Genomic DNA, 18,081 nt, shown 5'->3' with positions numbered 1-18,081 from the left:
TTCCTTATTCTTAAATAAATATACAACAGGTAGCCCATTAAAGCTGGACATAAACATTGTTTATAACCCAGCAACTCAACTCCTAGGGAAATACCAGATAAAAATGCATGAGCATAGTCATTTAAAGACATGAACAAGAATGTTTGTAGAAGCATTACCTAAGTAGCCCTGAGCTGAAAACTACCCAAATGCCCCACATTGTGGAAGCAGATTATATCTATAAGATACTATGTAAATGAATCTCACGAAGATAATGCTGAATGAAAGAAGCCAGATATCCAAAAGTACATAGAGTATAATTCCATTTACATAAATTTAAAAAAGAGGCAAGACTAACCTATGGTATTAGAAATCAGGATAATGGTTACTTTTTGTCGAAGGGGTTGGGTAAGTACTGAAAGAAGGCATACGTGGAACCTCTGAGGTCTTGATTATGTTCTATTTGTCCTTCTTGGTCTTGGTGCCAATGATATGTTCATTTGTGAAAGTTTAGCAAGCTGCAACTTAACATTTGTGTACTTCTCTGTATGTTATACCTCAACAAAAAAATTTTAAAAAATAGACTAAGCATAAAAAATTCTCTATTCTTTTAATCACTACCACTGTAAAGTACAGCCTGATTCAGTTAATGTGCAGTTTGGTGGAAGAAATGATGTAACCAGAGAAATTTATTTTCTTTTTTATGCTAGAGTTATAAGCTATGCGGATGGAAAAGAAAAAAAAAATCATTGTTTTTTACCAAAACTTTAAAAAAGTAAAGATTAATGAGAGGCAAAATATATTACGACTAGAAAGGTCCCCCTAGTCAGGCACTGGCAATGGATTAGGAGGGGTGACATTTTAAGAGCTGGTCTATGGGGTGTAGTTCAGGGGTTAGAACTGAACTTGGTGAGGTTAAAACAATGTATTTTCATAATTAAGCAAAAAATGGGAGTGTAGGAGGAATGTACTCCTGTTGATTTAGTCTGGTTGATTTTTTTCCCTTTTTTTTTCTTAGTTGTCACTATTGACTTGAGGGCAGTTTTAAATATCCTCAAGTATTTAAAATACTAAGTATTTTAGTATTAAAATAAAAGTATTAAATACCCTCAAGTATTTTCTCTGCTCCTCACAGGAGCAGGGAAACTGTATAAACTTTAAACTGGAGAGAAGCAGTCAAGTGCAATTTCCTACAAAATGTAAGAATTGTAGAATATTTAAAGTAACTGATATTCTCTGCATTTGCATTATTTGTCAAATAGTTTCAAATCCATGAAGGAGGGAAAGTAATAGAAAAATACATGTACAATGATCAGAATATTTAGTGAATTTATTATCTGCCCCTATAATATTAGCAGATTTCTATATGGCTTCTCTGTCAATAGTCTCTTTGAATTAGTTCACCTTCCTTTCTATCACAAGTTAATTTCTTGAAAATCAATTTTGATAATATCAAATCTATGCTTATAAGCTTCAGTCGACTCTCTGTTATCTATTGAATAAGATCCAGTTTACTTAATTTGTTCTATAATGCCACGGTTTGCTTGCAGCCTAATCCCTCTCACCTTGTCTTCTGCCATTTCTCTCCATCTTTCCTTAGCTCTGTTATCCTAACTTAGTGTGGTTTCAGGATCATGTCATGACCTCTCATATGCCTGCTACTATACTTTTCTTAGAAAGATTTTACTTCCCCTTGTCTGCTATGCCCATCCAGAGGTAACACTCCCCATCTTGGTCATTTTATGTAATCTTGTTCATATCTCTGTAATAGTTCTTAGCTCAAAATATATTTGTATATCTGATTGAAGGTCACTAAACATGAGAAAGTGAAGTGAGTTTAATCCTCATATTCTAAGGGATTAGGTTAGTGCCTGGCTTATAGTGCTCACTATGTTGCTTAAATAACTGATTATTTAAAAATTGGAAACCAGGGGTGCCTGGGTGGCTCAGTGGGTTAAGCATCTACCTTCAGCTCATGTCATGATCCTGGGGGTCCAGGACTGAGCCCCACATCAGGGCTCAAGAGGAAGTCTGCTTCTCTCTGCCCCTCCCTGCTCATTCTCTCTCTCAAATAAAATCTTAAAAAAAAATAAAAATTCTACAAAATAAATAAAAATTTGAAACCAGATGGAACCCAGTGAATTAAAACTATCGAAAGGAATTTCTACTATAACTTGATTTTTGAAAAAGTATTTTTTATTCTCATAGAAAATTTCAGTTACGCAAGATAAACAAGTTCTAAACAAGTAGATCTAGAGATCTACTGTAAAGCATAGTGCCTACTTGTATACTTAAAAATTTATTGAGAGGCAGATCTTATGTTAAGTGTTCTTATCGCAAAAATAATAATAGTAAATAATAGATAGAGGAGGCAGAGGAAACTTTTAGAGGTGAGGGTATGTTTTATGGCATATACAGCAGTGATGGTTTCACGGAAGTATACTTATCTCCAAACTCATCAAGTTGTATGCAGTAAATATGCACAACTTTTCATATGTCTACCATACCTCTATAAAATGGTTAAAAAAATATTTTGTGTTAGCCATGAACATTAGTTTGAGCATTCTCTCAGCATTTTAGATAGTTGAGGCTGTTGTAGGATGAGGCAATTAACTATCTGAAATTCCAGTCTACTGTCATTATATAATCTTAACATGACAAAATATTCCCCTACTGTTGCCCTCCAGAGACTTTAAATATCTTTTCTTTTGAAATGTCTATGTGTGTATATTTGTGCTTGTGTTTTAATTCTCAGATTAAGTACCATGCCTAGAAATCTATGGCTTTGGAAAGGAAGGCAGTTTGATAAATCTTAATCTTCCTAACCAGATCAGTGGTTTGCAGAAATTTAGAATACCTTTCAATGTCATAAACACTACTAAAAATTCTACCAACCTAGTCTCTGACCAAGAACAATAAAAAAAATGACAGAAATATAAGCATATATGCTTATAACTGAAAAACTTTCCATTCAACTTGTTGTTGTAGTTAAGATCCCGTGGACTCAATGACCACATTACTTTACTGACTGGTACTGGCTCAGTTGGAGGCTAGTATGGGATTTTGGCAAAGAGAAATGGAAAGTGTGTCTTTTTCAGACATATTCTATGTTTATCCTGTTTACTTGTGATATTTTAAAAAATTAAATTGTTCACACACAGAGGCTACCCTTTTCCTCGGTGAGCTCCATTTTGCAATCCGAACTTTAGTATATTAAAATACTACTCCTAGCCTCCACAGCAACGAGCTTTCTGACTAAATAAACTTCGCAGTCAAAGGTCTGGTCTGTACACTCACTTGGGTTATTTTCAATTCTCCTGAGACTGAAATCACCATAGCAATGACATTTTATTCTACCTACCGCCTTATTGGAGATGCCTATTAATATACCATTTATCAGAACAGATTAGTTTATTTTGGTGTTATAATAACACTTTTTACAGGCATTTAAACTATCCCACCTCCTTTTCACAGCCTTTTTTATCTTGAATTCTTTCTCTATTCACAGGCAGAATCATTGAGCTCAATCTGTTTTAGTAGGGAAAAGTATAGAAAAATTTAAACTTAAAATTTAGAATAAGATTTAATAACTCTACCAGGCATGTAGTGACCCAGAGCTCTGGCACAAGATAAGATTTTGAGGTCCAGGACAACAACTGGGAGTATAGCTAGGCATAAAGCTAAGGGGAACTAAGCTCTGCTTTTTAGATTAAAAAAAAAAAAATGGAACAGAATGGAATGGACAGAATAATGTGGAGTCCAAAGAGTCAATTGGATAGATGGGATCTACACACCTCAGTAAAATGAGCCAAAGAGAGGAAAAGATAGACAATCCAGGTGAGAAGAATAAGGAGAAATTCCCCCCTGAGCCCTGTGAAAACACAGGAAGAACCCTTTTCTATGGAACCTGTGATCTTATAGTTAAGTGGTCTGAAACAACTCATATGAGTAATGCATACTTCCAAAGCCAGAGACCACAAAATACTCAAGTGTCCTATAATGTTTATTGGCCTCATTCACCTCCTGTCTACTCCATTTCTCTTTGATTCTTCTTACTAGAAGAGTCTAATAACCTGCCGGAATTCACAAAGATTTCTACCAACATTAATAGAATGGAGAAATGATCTCCTCCTGCTTTTTCCCATACTGGCTTCTTAAAGTCTATTAATATAAAGGCAATCTTTGGGGTGCCTGGGTGGCTCAGTGGGTTAAAGCCTCTGCCTTCGGCTCAGGTCATGATCCCAGGGTCCTGGGATTGAGCCCTGCATGGGGCTCTCTGCTCAGCGGGGAACCTGCTTCCTCCTCTCTCTCTCTCTCTGCCTGCCTCTCTGCCTAATTGTGATCTCTGTCTGCCAAATAAATAAATAAAATCTTTAAAAAAATAAATAAATAAAGGCAATCTTTAATTCAAGAGGCACATTATTTTTTGTAAATATTTGGATTTACAGCTAAATAGGAGATCCCAACGTAAAGCCAAACGGCAGACATACTGGTTGGCTTTACATTAGCATAATATGAGGTAGTTTGAATTCAATAATGTCTTCAAATATCCAGTCGTACTAAGCAACCTAAATGTATCATTTCATCTGTGACTGGAATGAATGGTCTTTTCCCCATAAAAGTGTTTTTGCTTCCTTTGAAGATGACCATGTACCATAGGAACTCTATGCCTTTTACTTATGCTTTTCCCCTCATCTGGCATAAACATCTTTTAATTTTCAGCTTTCTGGACTCTCCTTCATGAAGCTATTTCTGAACCTCTCTGTTAAAATCGATATTCCCTCCTTTGTGCTCTCATTGTGCTTTGTTTGTATCTCTTTGTAATGGCTTCGCATTATAACTATTTATGTGCATCCTTGTCTTTCCTACTAAACTGTAATCTCTTTGAGAATAGAGAACATGCCCTATTTGTTCTTACTGTACTGTATTCTAACGTGGCACCTGTCTTAAATTAGACACTTGGTATGTATTGGGAAATTTCACTACGTGATGAATTTCACTACATGATGAATAAACAAGAATTTTCCGGGGGCTGAATGCATGCTGCAGTTAGCAAAATTTTCAATCTGTGATTGTACCAGAAGCAAAGGAATTAATAAGTTGTTAATGGAAATCATGAGGGAGATATAATTTTAACAAAATGAAATATATATCCAAGTACATTAATATTAAAACTGAATATATGAGTTAAACAGAAGCATAGCACAAATTAGCCATTAGGCTGCAGGCTCCAAAGGTTTTAGTATTAGTTTCTGAGTTTACAACTTTAAATTAGGTTAATAGCCAAAATGAAGGAAACTGCTTTTTTTGTAGTGGTGTCTGTTCATCCTCTCTTTCCCCTGGATTATTAACACGAGATAGGGCCAATTATTTATCAAAGGGGTATTGGAGATTTAAACAAAAATAAATTTAAAAAATTCTTTATCAAGGTTTAAATCCAGCATCGATTTTTTTTTAAAGATTTTATTTATTTATTTGATAGACCAAGATTGCAACTAGTCAGAGAGGCAGGCAGGGAGAGAGAGGAGGAAGCAGGCTCCCTGCTGAGCAGAGAGCCCGATGTGGGGCTCGATCCCAGGACTCTGGGATCATGACCTGAGCTGAAGGCAGAGGCTTTAACCCACTGAGCCACCCAGGCGCCCCCCAGCATCGATTTTTAATGACATTTACATTTAGGCTGAAGGGAAAAGCAAACTCAGTTTCTTGCTACCTTCTTTTTTTTTTCTGACATAGATGAAGATGTCACCATTAATAGTCAGATCGCCTTTACAAGCCGTTGTCTCAGACTTTGCTTCAGAAAATTTCCCAGAAAAGAACAGAGGGTCTTAATAATTTACTTCTTAGGTAGTTGCCCAATAAAGAAAAAGTGTTTCTATGGAGGACAATTCAATTTTCTCACAGGTTCTTGGGGTGAAATACTTGAGATTTTTCTTGGTGTGGGCTTTAAGGTCAAATAGACAAGCTTAGATGCAGGCTTTGTTGTTTATTCTCTGAGTGATCATGGGGCAGCCATTTAAATACTCTCAGTTGATTTTCTCATTTTTAGAGCAGGGAAGAACTATCGTTGTGTAAAGATATATCACTAAGCATACATTTTTATGTCCATTGATCACCTCTAAAAGGTTGTAGAAGAAATGGTTATAACCTCTCCCTCCAGGTGGAGGAACTGGGTGCCTTCCAGGTATCACAGATGGGAGAGAGACTGACTTTTTACAGTATACCACTTTCCACCTTCAGAACACTGTACTATTATGTGTAGTTCCCTTTCAAAAGTAAAATGTTTAATTTAAAAATTGAAACATAATAAAATATGAAATTTCTAACACAATTGCTGACATGATATTCAATAAATATTGTTCTCTCCACCTTCTCTATTTCATTCCCCAATTTATCCTCTTTGATCGGGTATCCATAAGAAAATATACTTACCCTTTCATAGAAGTTTTAGTTCCACCATATTTTAGAAAGTTGTCTTTTAGATTATTAACAACTAAAATGAATAAATGCAAAAGATATTGATGCTTTAAGAAAATTCCAACTTTGATGACTTAGCTTGTCATCCTTTTGTAAAAGACATACCAATCTAAAAACCTGATGATAGCACATTCATTCCTCTAAGAGATATTTTCATTTTCTGCCGCGGGCTTATCAGACACTATTCTAGACTCTTGAACAAGGCAGAAAAATATCCTTCTCCTTTCAGAGGGTTAGCTTACAGGAGACAGTAATCAAGAGTAACCCTAATGCATAAATAAATAAATTTAGTACATTAGAAGATGGAATACTCCATGGAAATAACACAAAGAAGATGGAGATAAGGAGAAAATAAAGAGCTAGGATGGGTGGTGACTAGCCGTGGTCAGTGTGGTCGTATTGAGAGAGGCTTGAGCTGAGACTTCAGGTGGGGATAAAGCCACACAGATATGTTGGGGAGAGCATTCCAGGCAGAGAGAATAACCATTTTAGGGTCTAAACAGAAGCATGCCTGTGTGTCCAAGGAGTAGCAGGGGAGTGGCTAGAGTAGGTGTAATTCAGAGAAGGTGTGGCGGAGGAGGAAATCTGGGAGGAAATCGGTTAGAGCCTGTAAGCCACGTTAAAGAGGTCAGCTTTTATTTGTAGTGAGAAAGGGAGACATGGAGGGTTTTTGGCAGAGGAATGACAAGCGCTGACTTCTTTTTCAAAAAGGATCATTCTGGTGGCCTTGTTCAGAATAAACTTATGGTAAGGGAAGAAGGAAAGCAAGAGATAGTATTTATCATTGTAATATACGCAAGAAAGTGTGTTCAGAGTGGTGGTACTAGGTTTGGTATAGGGTTGCAAGTGAAAGATGAGGCCAAAGATACTTAAAGCTATGTGGGCTGAGCATCTGGAAGAAGGACATCTCTATTAACTGAGGTGGGGACAACTGAGGAAGGATCAGGAAGGGGAGATATTGGCAGTTCATTTATTGAACAAATTTAAGTGTGAGATGCCTATTAAATATCTGAGAGGAGATGGTGATGAAGCAGAGAGGTCCAGGCTGAAGATAAAAATGTGTTAGTCATGAGCCTAAATGCAACAGTCCTCTCTTTGCCTACATTTTTGCTTTCCACAGTTTCAGTCACTTGTGGTCAACCATACTCTGGAGGCAAATGATCCTCCTTCTGATGTATTGTCAGCAGGTCAAAAGCAGCCTGAGGTTACAACACAGTGCCTACATCATTCACCTCACCTCATCTCATCATGTAGGCATTTTGTCATCTCACATCATCACAAGAAGAGGGTTAAGTGAGTACAGTACAGGAAGATATTTTTGAGAAAGGCCACAATTATTTAACTTTTATTACTGCATATTGTTATAATTATTCTATTATTGTTAATCTCTTACTGTGCCTATCTTATAAATGAAACTTTGTCATAAGTATGTATGCATAAGGAAAAAAGCATATATGCAGTTTGGTACTTTTCATGGTTTCAGGCTCCGACTGGGGGTCTTGGAAATATTCCTCTCGGATAAGGGCTACTGTAATGAATCTTTGAAAGTAGTCACTTCTTTCCAGCTCCAAAACCATGCTCAGGGATCTATCAACATATAAAGGATATCCTGGTTGACCCCATGAGCAGAGAATGCAGTCTTAAGAGAAAGCCAAGGGAAAAAGGCAGATATCACCAAATTCAGATATAAAGCACGTAGAGTGTTTTCTATGAGTACTTCAGAATGAGGTACTCATTTCTGTATTCTGTTTTTGCAACAAGCTGGTTTTTTTTTCTGCAGAGGCTCTGTATAACATACTTGTTCTCCTGAGATTTAAAATCGTGTGTGTGTGTGTGTGTGTGTGTGTGTGTGTGTGAGTAAAAGAGAGAGAGAGAAGAAATGAAAAAAAAAAAACAAAACAAAGAAAACCCAACATGCAATTACAAACACTATTACTTTAGAGATGCAAGTAGTTTTTTGTTTTGCAAAGGTAAAGATGTGATTATGTCTTTGGTGCCAAATTCTTCTTTGTTCAGAGAAACATCACAAAAGTGATGACATCATTGTAAAGCAGAGGCCATAGCAGGAAGTAGAGGTGTTTAAGAAGTAGAGTCAGCAATAGGCTCCTTTGAGTGATTGTATATACAATGGTATGGATTTGGGGAGGCTTTTATCACTATATAGACCACTTCCTTTATGAAGTAGATGGTTTCAAATAACTAATTTGTTTCAGTTTTTTTTTTTTTTTATCTTTAGCAGAGGTTGATTTAATATTAAATCCTGAACTCAGTTATGTTGTAGGATTTATTAGAGAAAGAATTTTGTCCACATTTCGGCCACTGAGGCCATTATATGAGAATAGGCATCCAGGTGAGTGTCAAGAGCCCAGAACAGCAGCAGGTGAGCTGCAGTGGGGACCTGAAGGAAATAATACCACAGTGCTTATCAGAATTGGGAAGATCATATATTTATAGCCTCCAGACATACTGATGAAGGAAATTCCCAAAGGAAGCTCAGGATGCTCTAGATAGCTCTTTAAGTGAAGGCCAACTCTATAGAATGTTGGCATACCTACAACCGTGATTTCATTTATACATCCAGGGTGGTGCAGTCTGGAGACAAATTATGTATAATTAAGTTACAATTGCTAAGAAGATTGAAGCCAGTTTTCAGTAATTGTCAAGCATGGTAAAAGTTAGCATGCAATGTGTTTGTGTATGCTGAGCTTGTTTTGTTTAAGCTTTGTCCCTTTTTTTCTTTGTAAATATTTTATTGCATACTTGAAAACTTCCTCATATGCATATTTTTTGTAGCATGATGTAAGGTATAATTAATGGTTTTCATTAAATTTCAATGATAGTATCGAAAACATTGATTAAATGACTATTATGTCTCACGTGTTATAATTCAGGAGAAGGACTCAATACAGTTTTTAGGTATTTTTGTCAAAGATGACAATTAATATTTTAATTCCTAAAAATGAGAAGTCATAAGTGGTAATATACTAATTCTCCCACTCTGATACTCAATTTAATCACGATGATTTTGATAAGTATATTACAAAAACACTTCAACAGTCTGAAGGTGTAAATCTGTATAAAATGCCAACCTGTCAATTAGGCTGAAAAATCTTTAAGAATAAGAATTTTTAAAGGTTGGGAAAATTGTGATGACATGTTTTCTAGTTTTATGTCTTAGAAGAAACATGCTGCACTAGTTTCTGAAAGGATAAAATTCAAAAAATCATGTAAATGAGTCTACTGACTTTTCTGTTATTATGCTGAACACCTTCAGAACTCTTTCATCTTTAAAAACATATATAGATATACCATAAAGTGATTGATTGATATAGTGTTGTGTTTCCATCCAATAAAAGAACTTACCAAATGAATACCAATCATAAGCTTGTACAACAGGCACTGAATATATTAATTTATAATCTAGGGTATATTTTCTGATTTTGTTTCTTATCCTATGATCATATAAAGATGTTTACTATATTTAAAATCTCACTTTCAAACCATAAGCCATACGAGAAAAACAATAACTATTTTATTGTTCTCTTTCTAATTTCTTAAATTGAATATTTACCTGGTTAATTCTTAATCTTTCTTCATTCCTAATATCTACATTTCATGCTATGCATTTTCCTCTATTTTGTTTTATCTGAATCTAATGTTTTGATATGTTGTATTTCATTTATCAATCAGCTCAAAAATATCTTGTATAATACCTTCTTTGATCCATGGATTAATAACACATGTATTTTTAATTTCCAAGCATATGGAGGATTTTCTAGTTGATTTTTGTCATAATTACATTGTGAAGAGGGAACACATTCTGTTTTAAAGTCTTTGAAATTCTTTGAGATTTGCTTTATGATTCAGTATTGTCAACTTCATGAATGCTTCCCATAAACTTGAAAAGAATATGTGTTCCATAGTTGTTATGTACAGTGTTAGATGCAATTTAGTGCAGGGTCAAATTTGTTAAAATATTTGTTTAAGTAAGTCTTCAATGATTTACTTTTTATTTCCTACCTTTTCTCAATTACTGAGAGAGATCTACCAAACTAATCCACTGTGGTTGTAGATTTGTCGATGTCTGTCTGTAGTTCTATCACTTTGTTTTATATATATTAAGGTTATACTATTAAGAGCACATATTTAAAAACAATTCTGAATGGAATTTTCTGCATTTATGTAGTGATTATCCATATCTCTAGCAGTAATTTTCTTTTAAATTCATTTTGTCTGATATTAATATAGTGACACCGGTTTTTTCTTGGTTAATATTTGCATGATAGTTCTCTTTCCATTATTTTGTTTTTAATCTTTCTGTTGACTTATATTTTCTATGTATCTCTCTTTTTTTTTAAAGATTTTATTTCTTCATTTGACAGAGCTCACAAGTAGGCAGAGAGGCAGGCAGAGAGAGAGGAAGGGAAGCAGGCTCCTTGCTGAGCAGAGAGCCCGATGCGGGGCTCGATCCCAGGACCCTGAGATCATGACCCGAGCCGAAGGCAGAGGCTTTAACCCACTGAGCCACCCAGGCGCCCCTATATGTATCTCTTTTAAGAGAATTTAATTTTTAGTCTACTTGGTCTATTTACATTTAGTATAATTATTAACATATTTTCAGTCTAAATCAGCCAACCTAAAACTTGCCTTTTTTTTTGTTTTACCTATTATGTTTCCTTTATTTCATCTTTAATAATTATGCCTTTTTTTTTAAGATTTTATTTATTTATTTGAGACAGAGATCACAAGTAGGCAGAGAGGCAGGCAGAGAGAGAGGAAGGGAAGCAGGCGCCCTGCTGAGCAGAGAGCCCCATGTGGGGCTGGATCCCAGGACTCTGGGATCATGACCTGAGCTGAAGGCAGAGGCTTTAACCCACTGAGCCACCCAGGCACCCCCCTTTATTTAATCTTTAACACAGTATTATTTATTATTTTATTTTTTTATCCTTATATTAGTCTGAAAGATAGCCATTCCTTTTCCACTCTTTTTAGTGATTCCCTAGAAATTATAACATTCATGCCTGACTTATTAAAATCTAATGTTAATTTATACTTTTAGCCTTCTGAGAAATGCGAGGCATTAGACTTCTTGAACTCCATTTAGTCCCTTTTTAATCTTTTTTAAAATATAGTTTAATTCTACATGCTATAAATAATACAAGATGTTATTATTACTATTTATACAGTTAGTGTTCACTTGGGTTTCTCCATATATTTACTATCATGATACTCTTCATTCTTCCTGAATCTTTGAATCTCTTTAATTCTCTAAATCATGACATAATCTCCCCAGATATAATTTTTTTTTAAAGATTTTATTTATTTATTTGACAGACAGAGAGATCACAAGTAGGCAGAGAGGCAGGCAGAGAGGAGGAAGCAGGCTCCCTGCAGAGCAGAGAGCCTGATGCGGGGCTCGATCCCAGGACCCTGAGATCATGACCCGAGCCGAAGGCAGCGGCTTAATCCACTGAGCCACCCAGGCGCCCCCCCAGATATAATTTTTAACCCCATTCTCTTTCTCCTTTTTCTCTTTCTTGGGCTCTAAACATAATATGTTAAAATACTTACACTGTGCTCTTTATGTCTCTTATCTTTTGTCTCTTTTTGTCTCTACTTCATTCTGGAAAGTCTTTTGATTTAACTTCTAACTTAGTCATTCCCTCTTTGATAGCATCCATTTTGCTGTTAAACCAACCTACTGATTTCTTAATTAAAAATACTGTATTTTTCAACTTCTGGGATTTCTACTCATTAATTTAAAAATCTGGGATATCACATATTATAGCTTCCTGATGTTATTTTCAATTTAGTATTTATCTACTTGGTTGTTTTGTAGTGTGTGTTTGCTAATTACAGTACCTGGAGTCTCTATGGTTCTGTTTTTGTTGTTTGCGTGAGTTTTCACTCATGGGGCTCTTATCTCCTTGTGTATTGGTTGAATCATCTGCTAAACACAGAATCTGAGATTTTAATTTGGAAATAATTGAGACTTAGGCTTATTTTATTTTCCTCCAAAAAGTACTTTAAATCGTGTTTGCCAAGCTTCTGAATTTCTAGGATTGCCTTAATTAAGTTTATAGTTTAAGTTTATCTAGGCCACCTTGATAATTCAAAGCTGGGTACAATTCAGGTATTATTACTTCTAGAATGATGCCCTTTCAGAATCCAAGTAGAAATTTAGTGAAGATGGTCAAAGTGACTTACCAGGACCTCAGCCATAATAGATTGTAAATTCAAACTTTTGTGTCCTTACCAGTGTGAAGGTCAACTTATTAGCTACCTTTTTTTCTTATCTAGAGTAAAAGTGGTCTTTTATTTTATTTTATTATTTTAGAGAGAGAGAGAGTATGCAAGCAGGGGAGGGACAGAGGAGAGGGAGAGAGAGTATCTTAAGCTGGCTTCACACTCAGCATGTAGCCTGATGTGGGGCTCAGTCTCACAACCCTGAGATCACAACCTGAGCCAAAATCAAGAGTCAAACACTTAACCGATTGAGCCACACAGGCACACCAAAAAGAGGTATTTTATGAAAATGAACCCACATTTCTAAATTTCCATCCTCTCCCAGATCTTATATATATATATATATATATATATACATATATATATATAGTTTTAAAATTTTATATATATATAGTTTTAAAATTCTCTTCAGAAGCAGTATTTTCAATTTACCCAGTCCTCCATTATATAAAGAAGTAGTGATGAACAGCCATTATTATATTCACAGTTGTAACTCTATTTGCTAACATACTAAAGAGAATGTTTTAAGTATATAGAGAATCTTGCTCCCTATTGTAATGTTTTTTTTATTTTATTTTTTTTTCCATTTTATTTATTTTTTCAGCGTAACAGTATTCATTCTTTTTGCACAACACCCAGTGCTCCATGCAAAACGTGCCCTCCCCATTACCCACCACCTGTTCCCCCAACCTCCCACCCCTGACCCTTCAAAACCCTCAGGTTGTTTTTCAGAGTCCACAGTCTCTTATGGTTCGCCTCCCTTCCCCAATGTCCATAGCCCGCTCCCCCTCTCCCAATCCCACCTCCCCCCAGCAACCCCCAGTTTGTTTTGTGAGATTAAGAGTCATTTATGGTTTGTCTCCCTCCCAATCCCATCTTGTTTCATTTATTCTTCTCCTATCCCCCTAACCCCCCATGTTGCTTCTCCATGTCCTCATATCAGGGAGATCATATGATAGTTGTCTTTCTCCGATTGACTTATTTCACTAAGCATGATACGCTCTAGTTCCATCCATGTCGTCGCAAATGGCAAGATTTCATTTCTTTTGATGGCTGCATAGTATTCCATTGTGTATATATACCACATCTTCTTGATCCATTCATCTGTTGATGGACATCTAGGTTCTTTCCATAGTCTGGCTATTGTAGACATTGCTGCTATAAACATTCGGGTACACGTGCCCCTTCGGATCACTATGTTTGTATCTTTAGGGTAAATACCCAGTAGTGCAATTGCTGGGTCATAGGGTAGTTCTATTTTCAACATTTTGAGGAACCTCCATGCTGTTTTCCAGAGTGGTTGCACCAGCTTGCATTCCCACCAACAGTGGAGGAGGGTTCCCCTTTCTCCACATCCTCGCCAGCATCTGTCATTTCCTGACTTGTTAATTTTAGCCATTCTGACTGGTGTGAGGTGATATCTCATTGTGGTTTTGATTTGTATTTCCCTGATGCCGAGTGACGTGGAGCACTTTTTCATGTGTCTGTTGGCCATCTGGATGTCTTCTTTGCAGAAATGTCTGTTCATGTCCTCTGCCCATTTCTTGATTGGATTGTTTGTTCTTTGGGTGTTGAGTTTGCTAAGTTCCTTATAGATTTTGGATACTAGCCCTTTATCTGATATGTCGTTTGCAAATATCTTCTCACATTGTAATGTTTATATTCTGTTTATTGTGTACAGCAAAATGTCAGGTCCAGGAGAGATTTCTGTCCTGCTCTCAGTCCTCCATCAGCAGTTTCATAGCCCATTTCTGAATTTCTTCCCCCACTGTCTTCCATTCACTCAACATGTCATCATGCATTCAAAAATTAAGTGTCTTTAATGGGTAGGACATTCTAATAGTTGCTATAGAAAATGGAAAGTCAAAAGTTTCAGTCCTGGTCCCTGAGGCTTAAGGTCTACTTGGTAATTCAAAATCAAAATATACTTGCAAACTATTATTGAAAAATAAAGAAAATATCATAAACACTAAGTATTCATTGGCTACCTGAGAGTTCAATAACAATCTGGTATTGGTATTGAGCAATTAAGAGAGCAGGGTTGGTTGTAATGACTGGTTTGGTTTGACTACAAGGCTGAGAATTAAGACTGAGAAAAATTATAATTTAAGTAAGTCATTTATATCAGTCAGGATTGGAAATTGGCCAGGAATAAATAGGATAAGTATTAACTCTAATTCATAATGGATAAGAAGCAATTAGAGCTACCACTTAATCATTAAACAACCACCAAACTGCCAAAATAAAACAATTTGAGCTGTGACTATACCTGTGACTGTATTCTTGCAGGCAATGACATTGTAAATTGATTTATGCACACTCTAAGTAGATGAATTGTTTCAAACAGAATATTCAGGTGATCAACCAAACCATTTGTGTATAAAACAGTGTGTCAGTCCCATAGTCTAATTATAAAAAAAAGGTTGTATTCACTCATAATGTGACATTTGAATGTGTATGTACAAAACATATGCATATACGTACACATACATATAATATACACGCACCTTATCCTTTGTAAGATTCTAAAGAATAGGGAAAGTATCTTATTTTCCACTCAATGCTTCCTCAATACAAGACACTGGAGCCTCTAGTTATAAGTACTAAAGAGTCTATTGATTTTATACTAACACAAGTTGTGTTCTATAGTAAATTATTTCATTATCATTCCATTTCAGTGATGATTATCATATATTTTAAATGGAAAATTCAGCATAATTCTACTTAGCATTTATGTGGTATTTTTTACTTCCGAATTTTTGAAAAAAGTTCTTGATTTGGCTACCAAGTTTGGTCCAGGTGTAATAAGAAAGAAGTGAAATGTTCTCAGCCAAATCATAAAAGCTTATTTAATAGCTATAAAGCAAACATTAAATACCAAATTCTCATCAACAAATGTTAAGTAATTTGCAGCACCAACTGTGAGCAAATTCTGTTAATATCTAGCAGAAAACTAAAGAAAAGAATATACCATTTGGAGTTTCTTCAAAGAATATGTCCCCTATAGACACAATAAAACACTAAAATAAGAACAATTTTCTTCTTATTAGTTGTTCATTCAGTGGTTATAAAGGAAATTTTTATAAGTAAGGAGTTATGCTATGTTCACATAATGGCTAAGATAAAACTGCATCTCATACTCAAATATTGAAATATCTGACTAGGTCAGGATGGAGTTTCTGGAACTGCTGAATCTCTAGGGAAGGGAACTAGAAGGTAGATTGTAAGAGTTTTCACACGAGTGCACACTGATAAAGAGGAATGAGAGCATCTACAAAAATGTCATTAAAAGATACATAAAGATAGATATATGCAAGCCACAAATATTTCTCTACCTTTTATAGCTAGAAATTTCAATTAGATTACATAAAGTAGGGGTAGAGTTTCATCAGAAAATATATGTGTTTGTATTTCAATTAGCAATAATTGCACCTCAGATAAACCTCATTGGCTACAATACTGCCACTGTGCAATTTATATATGTGTTTGTATTTCAAAAATGTAATAATTTGTATAGCAGGGCGTATGAGATGAGTCTGCTCTTATTGAAGAGTGAGTTACTGACCTTAGTTTGGATACTTGTTAACCTTTTATAGTAACATTTGGTATACATTTAAGAGGTATTTTAAGATGTTAGGTGACAGAAAATTTATCTTTTAAGATTCATTTATTTATATTAGAGAGAGAGAGAGCCCACAGTGAAGGGAGAGAAAGAGGGAGAGACAGAATCCTCAATCAGACTCCTTACTGAGTGCAGAGCACGAGGCAGGGTTCAATCCCAATACCCTGAAATCATGACCTAAGCCAAAATCAAGAGTTGACTGTCTAACTAACTAAGCCACACAGGCATGCTGAGAAAATTTATCTTTAGAAAACTTTATTTAAAAAATTATTTTCTTTTGTGATTCTTGAAAAAAAAAAACACACACACACAAAAAAAACCCCAAAACAAAAACAAAAAAACTACCCCCCAAACCTCCTGGAGACACATGAACACATGAACGTGTTTATGCCCTTTTTCTTAAAGGGAAGTCCACTTTCCAGTATGTGTTATTCGAGCTTCAAGGAAATATAATCTTTGTGTTATTCCAAAAGATATTTAAAGTAGAAGTAAACAAATAATTTTTCTTCAATTAATCCACTTGACATGTGAAAATATTCATCATCAGTAAGTTATTTCCAGGACCCAGATTTTAGTTAATTTCCATCTGTTTTAATATCAGGGCCATAGAAAAGTTAGCTATTGTCCCTGACAATGTAGCTATTTTAATGATATATAACATAACCATACAGTTTTCAGGGAAAACTTCCTTAACCACTTTTCCTGCTTGAACATTAAAAATGCTAGATCTAGTTAAGGAGTTGCTTGTTTCCTTTGTTTCTTTTACTTTTCTTGTATTCTATTTCTAATTTCAAAGTTTCCATTTTCTTCTACTTTACAAGAGGTAATTTTATGAAGTAAGTTTTATAAGGCAAGGTGCTTTTGGCTTAGATTAATGGTCAAAAGAAAAACAGGGAGTGGAGGACAAAAATAGGTTTCAGAAATTTTGTTCATCAGAATTCATTTCACTTGGAGACTCTCTAAACATTTTTTGTTTTGTTTTGTTTTGTTTTGTTTTTTCTAAACGTTTTGACAGCAAGCTAGTCTTCATTGTTGAGAGCAGACATTAGCCATGCAGAAATAATGCTGGGATAATTTATTGGACAAACTTTCTGAAAAATAACATTTAAATTTGATATAGTTTATCTGAAAGCAAATGGAAACACAAGTTGCATATTTTACAAACGGCTTTGAGAGCATCCATTTGCTTATTTTGAAACTTTTTTGACAGTTCTGCAAATCCTACAGACTGTGTATATTTCATTTTGCTACTTACCTTGGCCTTGTTTAATTCAACAACTCCCATAAATCATTCTTCAATAAAAGTTGCATTTTATAGCATAATCTCAGTGATCTATGCCCAAACTAAAAATAGGAGCTTGCTTTATATGGGTCACTTGGTGGTATATTTATATATCTACGATGAGGTAGGATGATGAATATATGGTTATCACTCTCTCTACCTCAAGTAAATTCAGTTTAGGACTTTAGAAAATGAAGCACCTTTCCTTCTTTCATAAAAGATAAACATAATTGTATTGTGAAGTGTGTTATGTGAAGTGTTTACACATTGTAAACCCGCTCAGTCAAAATCTCATAGAGCATTAATATTTTTAAAAAGTTCTGCAAGTGATTATGATTCAACTATTTCTGTGAAACTTTGTCATAGATAGAAGTAGAATATTATTTTTCCCTGAAAGAGGGATCAGCCTTGCCTTACAACTTCTGATTGTTCAAAATTTGGAAATGCACAAGATTCTTCTAGGCCAAACAGAGCTTGT

The 18,081-nt window shown here is 35.1% G+C and overlaps 1 protein-coding gene and 1 pseudogene across 4 annotated transcripts in view; one reads left to right on the top strand and one right to left on the bottom strand.

The window, feature by feature from the left end:
* PDE1A (phosphodiesterase 1A) overlaps positions 1 to 18,081 on the top strand; it is a 344,943-nt gene that overhangs the window by 168,217 nt on the left and 158,645 nt on the right. The window lies entirely within an intron of this gene.
* LOC123951217 lies at positions 16,044 to 16,176 on the bottom strand (annotated as a pseudogene).

The sequence above is a fragment of the Meles meles genome, chromosome 9 (genome assembly GCF_922984935.1).
Source record: "Meles meles chromosome 9, mMelMel3.1 paternal haplotype, whole genome shotgun sequence".
NCBI classification, from domain to species: domain Eukaryota; kingdom Metazoa; phylum Chordata; class Mammalia; order Carnivora; family Mustelidae; genus Meles; species Meles meles.
This window is presented reverse-complemented; position numbering and strand designations above follow the sequence as displayed.